Raw genomic sequence first — 6,782 nt, 5'->3', positions numbered from 1 at the left:
GCCAATCTCAATCTTTTGCCCTCCCTTCTAAATCTATGTCTGATATGGATAGTAGGGTTAGAATGATGTTATAGCCATGATGGTCCAGGAATGATGTGAGGCAAAAAAAGAGATAAAACTAAGAGCTGGCATTTTCCAAGGGGTGCCTGAAGTCTAACCAGGGCTGCCTTGAGTCTGAAAAGGATGAGAACAACTGGCTTATACATGAACGACACATGATCCCGGCAGCTGGGGAGGGCATGGCAGTGGAAGCACGGCAGCAGTCAGCAGGGAGCTCCTGCAAACACCGCTGGCACTGTTGTTAATAAGATCATCAACCTCTTTTTAACATTGCAAAGCAACATATTTTCCCCTCCCTTTGTTCTCCAAAAAGGTTGAACTGTTTTGGCTGAAATTTTCACCAAAAAAAAAAAAAAAAAATCAACCTGGGACAGACACCTGGCATTAACCCCAAAGGTTAATTCACATGTTGAGAAATGCTTTAAGATAGGGCTTACAGTTCAATATGGTTGTGCTCTGTCAATCCCAGTGCACATATGGGTCCCCACATCACAAATGCACACCCATACACATGTGCGCACACATGTACATGTACATAAAATTATATTGTCATATGCTCATGTACACATATATGCATGCATATATGCATGTCTACACTCACACTCCCTGAAGGGAGGAGGAGCCAAGCCAGGTGGCTTGCGTGCTTTGAGGAAGGGACAGTGAATCTTGGTTGGAGGCTGAGAGAGGCATATTGCATGGGGCAAGGGTCTGGATGAGTCTGGTTGGCAATTGGAAATGAAGGCACAGGAAGGTAGGAGGTATTATGTAAAGGGGATCTCATAACTTGTGGGGGGGCAGCCTTTTAGGCTGGGGTACCACAGGTTAGCATCCCCCCCAGTGCCACTTTGATCCTTTTCCTTTGCTCAGTTTGCTGCTCTGCTTTCTGTTCCCTTCCCTGTGCTCTCTCCCTGGTCCAATGCTTTGTGCTCCTTTCACCCCACCCTACCTGCTACTGTGCTGCCCTATCCCATCCCCAGTCTGCCACATGCTGAAGCTGTCCTTGACACTTGTGGCACCCGACTTTGCCACTGGGGCAGGCTCCCTCTGTGATCAGTGTGTGCAGTACCCAGCCCAGCAGCACCCCCAGCTGGCCTCAGGGCATTACTAGCACACAAAAAATGAATGGTCATAGCAGCAGAGCAGGCTTCAGGCCCATCTTATACAGGGGTGGGGCCCTGGGACCCACATGATGGCATCAGTGCTGGTCTGTCTCATTGCAGCATTTTTCATTGCCAGTAAAATATGAACACAAAGGGAGCAGGGAAAGCATGGCCCTGCCAGCCTCCATTCAAAGGACATGGGGAGCGTGTGACCCCACAACTCCCCCGTGTACAGGAAACAGGGAGAATGCAGCCCCATGGCCCCTGTGCAAAGGGAGAGTGAGACCCACAGGCTCCTTGGCCCCTATGCTTATCTGACAGCATCTGCAGCTGGATTTCAGTCAGACAGAGCTCTGTGCGCTGATGGTTATCTGCCACTGCTGTTGTGAGCCCTGGGGACTGTCAGTGAACAAACATGGCTCAGCACTTCTAAGTGAATAAGCGCAAGAATTAACATCTAAGACCCACTCCAGGCACCCAGAGGTATTAGTGCTGCCACACTTAAACAAGCTGTACTCCTTCCTGCTCAGAGATAAGCCATGACAGTGCAGCCTGACACAGGGACGTAGGACCTATTTTTGACACACATGGCATGGTGTGTCCTGGCCCAGAGATCACTTTTGATGGTGTGGATGCTTCAAGGATCTGATACCAAGGCTCTGGAGGGCCTGCAGTGTGGCTATTTCCCTGTGGTTTGAGAGAAGACAGTGGCTGGACTGTGGAAGCAGGACACTGATTGAAGCCCAGTTAATTGTCAAATGTAGCATCAACTCTGAGGCTGCAGTCATGTGTGTGGAACATGCTAGATTAGCTACACAGATCACAAAGCAGCTGTGTCCACACATGCTAACACTGGCTCAGCCAGCTGGGTACCAGAATTGCCCCAGCCAGCAATGTGTTGAGCCTTAACTCAGGGCCCTGGATGGATCTGAGATGCCAGCATTGGGATGGTAGCTGGGGGACATGCTGTGCTACCGTGCAAGGGCATTGCTCATCAGCATGATCCTGACCAAAGAGGAGCAAAATGGTGCTCAGGAAACCCCACCTTGAGAATGCAGCTCAGGTGACTTACCAGCTCTTGTCCCATGAAGTCACCTCCATGCACGGCAAAGAGCAAGGCTGGTGATAAACGTCTGCTCACAAATTCATTGGCGATGGCAGGACAAAAGCATTTGACAGGGCCAGTCAAAGCTTTCAGAGGAAGCCTGTGTGGTCTCTTGCCTGGAACTGAGCTTTTTCTTCAACAGCAGGATGACAATCCCATTTTCTAGCTGCCTTTCTCTAGGACTTGTTCTTTGAGTCAGGTCATTCCTGCAGCCCCTCACCCCTGCCTCTCTGCAGCTTGGTACACCAGCTTTAGCACTGGCTTGGAGGGGGCAGTATGGGGAGGAAGATGCTAGTCACTGCTTCTGACAACAACTAGGTATAAACATGAGCAAGCTACTTAATTCCTGTGACCCTCTGCTTGCTACTCTGTATGATGGGAAGGTGTTTTCTTGCCCTGTCATGAGAATAGGCTTGTTAATCCTGCCCCAACCCTTTGAACTGGCAACGAGACATGCAGAGGCTGTGCATCCAGATGTGTGTGTAACTCCTGGAACACACTCCCAAGGGAGGTGGTGGAGTCTCCAATCCAGCTTGGATGCCTCTCTGGATGATGCTTTGGCAGACACAAAGCCAAGTTCTTGAGCTCAGTATGGGGTAGTGGGCGGGGGGGGGGGGTAGTTTTATGGCTTGTGCTTTGCAGGAGGTTGATGATCTCATGTTCCCTTCTGGGCTTAAATTTGGTATTTTAGCCTGGGGTTTGCTGCAAGCAGTTACTTACACAGTTTCCTCTGCAGAGCCAACTGGCATCTCCTCTGCTGCACACTCTCTCACAAACGCCACAAGAGATGGGCTACCCCCAACACAAATGGGAAAGGATAATCAGCAGTATGACAGGCCCTCAGGCCTACAGCCTGCTCCCTGCAAAACTGCAGAAGCACGCCAGCCTCCACAAGCCTTGATGCTTTTGCTTCTAGCTCTCCTTGGCCAAAGCCAGCTTGGGTTCAGGCTGCCATTAGCCCTGAGATGCTTCTCAGGCCTGAGGCAGCAAAGGGATGTGAGGCAGAAGCAGCTCACCCACACAGTCACCAGGAAGGGGATTACAGAAGTGGAGGGGCACTATGGAGAGATGGAAATCCCTCTCACCCTGGGCTGGGGAGCCATGTTTGGATCTGGATGGTCCTGAGCTCCAACCCACTCCTGCTTTTTCCTAGGTTGCCATAGGCCAACCCATTTGTTTTTGCTCAGTCTTACAGGATATCGGTCATGTCTGTCTCTCTAATAGAGACCTCTGGGGTCTGTCGGCTCCCCCCTGGGGACAGAGATAGATAGCTGCCCAAGCAAGGGAGCATGCCGCTGGGAGGCTGGGAGTGGGGCCAGAGCAGCAAGGAAGCCACGAGGTGATTAATTGAGCTTGTCTTCAAGCCAGCCTGAAGATTTATGGTGCTGCCGCAGCGTGGCAGTGTTTTGGGGCCTCTGCATTCCCTCTACTTGGCTAGCATCTTGCTCCCCTGCTGAGAGCACTTTTAAAAACCACGTCAAAAGCAAACTACAGTGCTTAAAAGTCTCAGGGAGAAACAGACAAGTGATGAAGCCAAGGGAGAGGGAACACAGGGGCCTGCGCAGTGACTCTGCGGTAGAGGCAATGGGACAAGGTCAAGCTGGGAATGCTCATTTCCTGGATCCTAGCAGAGCCCCTGGGATAGAACACATAAATTTCTGGGCAGATGATGGAACAAGAAGCAATGGTCTCAAGTTGCAGCAAGGGAAGATGAGGTTGGGTATTAGGAAAAACTTTCTCACTAGGAGGGTGGTGAAGCACTGGAACAGCTTAGGTTGGTGGAATCTCTATCTCTGGAGGTTTTTAAGGCCCAGCTTGCCAAAGCCCTGGCTGGGATGGTCTAGTTAGAGATGGTCCTGCCTTGAGCAGGGGGTTGGACTAGACCTCCTGAAGTCCCTTCCAACCCTAACTTTCTGTGCTTCTATGACGTCCCTTTGGAAATCTGTATTAGCACTTGGGCTACCAGCCCTCCTGGCCTGAGGTGAGGTGAGGCAGTGTGCAACCCAAGAGAGCCACCAAGCACAGGGCCTGCCCACAGCACCCCCCCATACTCATGTGGAACCCAGGCACTGGTCTGCTTGCTGGCTGCTCTGGGCAATTACAGGGAGGGGGGCACAGCAACTCCTTGCTGTTCATGTGTATAAAAGCCCTTGGACAACCGTGTCCTGCCCCTCTCTGGTTCCTTACTACAAAATGTCAATAGGAACTACTTTCCCTGCCAGGTGTTTGCTCCATCTGACTGGGGAGCAGCAGCCCATCTGATATTGAGCTGTGCTGTGGCCTCGTCCCTGGGCTCTGTTAATGCTGAGGCTCCAGCCAGGTGTGTGTCAGGTCCCCTGGCTTCCCCCACCTCATCTCCAAGCCGCAGCACATCCCACCAGCTGGGTGGCAGGTGCTTATCTCCATGTCTGCCTTCCTCCTGTTCTTTCATTTCCACTGTTTACCTATTTCCCCCTTATCACCACAGCGTTTATCTCGCCTGCCTGTTCCAATAACAGAAATTGTTATGCTGCCAGCTTTCCGTTCCAGAGACACCTTCGGAGCAGCTCACGTGCTTGCACCACTGCCCTGGGTGCCTGCTGGGCCATTGTGGGGCTGGCGCAAAGCCCACGGCTGCTCAGGACTGTGTAAGGCCTGAGTAACAAAAGGAGCTGAGAACCCTTCTCTCTGGCTACGTAGCAGAGCTGCTCAGGGGCTGGCAGCACACCTCCTCTCGGGCTGCCCCAGTCCTTTGTGCTGTCAGCTGGGTGCTGTGTCACAGGTGGCAGATTACTGCTGTGAGATGGCAGCACATAGGACCCCGCAACAGAGCTGTTCCTGGGATTACAGTGGGAATGAGATCTCACACATTAACCCTTTCCTGAGTCACCCGGAGGCGTCCCAGCTAGTAAGGAACCCAGGAACAGCAGGAAGGTGGAGGGATCTTCCCTGTGCCTTCCCAAGAGGCACAGTCTGCTATTGCTGACCCCCTGAATAGCAGCATGGGGGGAAAAAAAAGGAGGAGGGGGGAGGGTTGCCACAGGGTCACATGCCAGCTAACAGCATGTTTCCCTATGGGGTCACTGGCTCACTCTCTCCCATAGATCCCCAGGTAACAGTGGGCAAGGCCTTTCCTCACTGCACTGGGAACAGGAAACAGGTCCCAGGCCTCAGCAGTCTGGCCTGGCAGGCAGGTACTGTTTCAAGGCCCCAGCTGCAGCCCCGGTCTCCTCAGGTGTCCTGCTCAGGTACTGCCCGGGGTCTTGCTGAGATCTCACTCCCAGACATGCCCTTGAGTAGGCAGCAAGGGGTCCCCCAGCACAGCCAGGGAGATAAATGCCCTCAGAGCACCTGCTCATTGCAGAGCCCCGAGAAAGGAGGGGAAGGGAGTTCTGGTGCCATGGGGCTGATGCTCAGGGAAGTGGAGATGCCTGAGGGCAGGAAAGAAAGACATATGGGGGTGCCAAGGCCTAGAGCACCAGGACCTGTAAGAGGATAAGGGAAAGGCTGAGGGGTTTGATAACTAGGGGATGGGGAGAGCTGGGACAGTCTTACTTGGTCCCTACAGTGTGGCACAGTGGAAAAAACCCAGCCCAGAACCTGGCGACTGCAGGAGGTGGAGTGAGGGAAGCTGGAGTCAAGCTCAAGACAGGCCAGCCAGCATCTCCCAGCTGCATGCGCTACCTACTACTACAGTGACACTGGTGGTGGCCCAAGTCCCTTGTATGCAGCAGTAGTGGGCAGACCCTCTATCCTGCAGGCCCAGCGCTCAGGCCTGTCACAGTCAGCTGAGCAGCTGCAAGTATCCAGCACTGTGCGATAGCACTTCCACTCACTAAGCAGAAGACAGCCATGGGTCCTAAGGGGATGCAGCCACAGGGGAGCAGTGCTTGGCCTAGTTGCTGTGAAATCACAGTTAATTAACAACTGCCAGCCGCAGCTTCATAGTTTCATCGTTTCATAGTAGCTAGGGTCAGGAGGGACCTGAACAGATCATCTAGCGTGACCCCCTGCCACAGGCAGGAATGGATGCTGGGTTCACAAGACCCCAGACAGGTGATCATCCAACCTCCTCTTGAATTTGCCCAAGGTAGGGGCGAGGACCACTTCCCTGGGAAGCTGGTTCCAGATTTTGGCCACCCTAACTTTAAAATATTGCCTTCTGAGCTCCAACCTAAACCTATTCTCCATCACCTTATTACCATTATTCCTCGTCACCCCAGGTGGTGCTGGGGAGAAAAGGGCTCTGCCTATTTGCTGTTGATCTTCCTTGATGAGCTTGTAGGCAGCCACCAGGTCCCCCCTCAGCCTCCTCTTGCTGAGGCTGAACAGGTTCAGGTCCCTCAGTCTTTCCTTGTAGGGCCTGTCCTGCTGCCCTCTCACCAGGCCCTCCACTGAACCCTTTCCAGGCTGGCAACATCCCTTTTGGAGTGCGGCGCCCAGTACTGGACGCAGTACTCCAACTGCAGCCTGACCAAAGTTGCATAGAGAGGGAGTATCACCTCTCTGGACCGGCTTGAGATGCACCTTTGGATGCA

The sequence above is a fragment of the Alligator mississippiensis genome, chromosome 11, assembly GCF_030867095.1.
Source record: "Alligator mississippiensis isolate rAllMis1 chromosome 11, rAllMis1, whole genome shotgun sequence".
Taxonomy (NCBI): domain Eukaryota; kingdom Metazoa; phylum Chordata; order Crocodylia; family Alligatoridae; genus Alligator; species Alligator mississippiensis.
Note: the sequence above shows the minus strand (reverse complement) of the source record.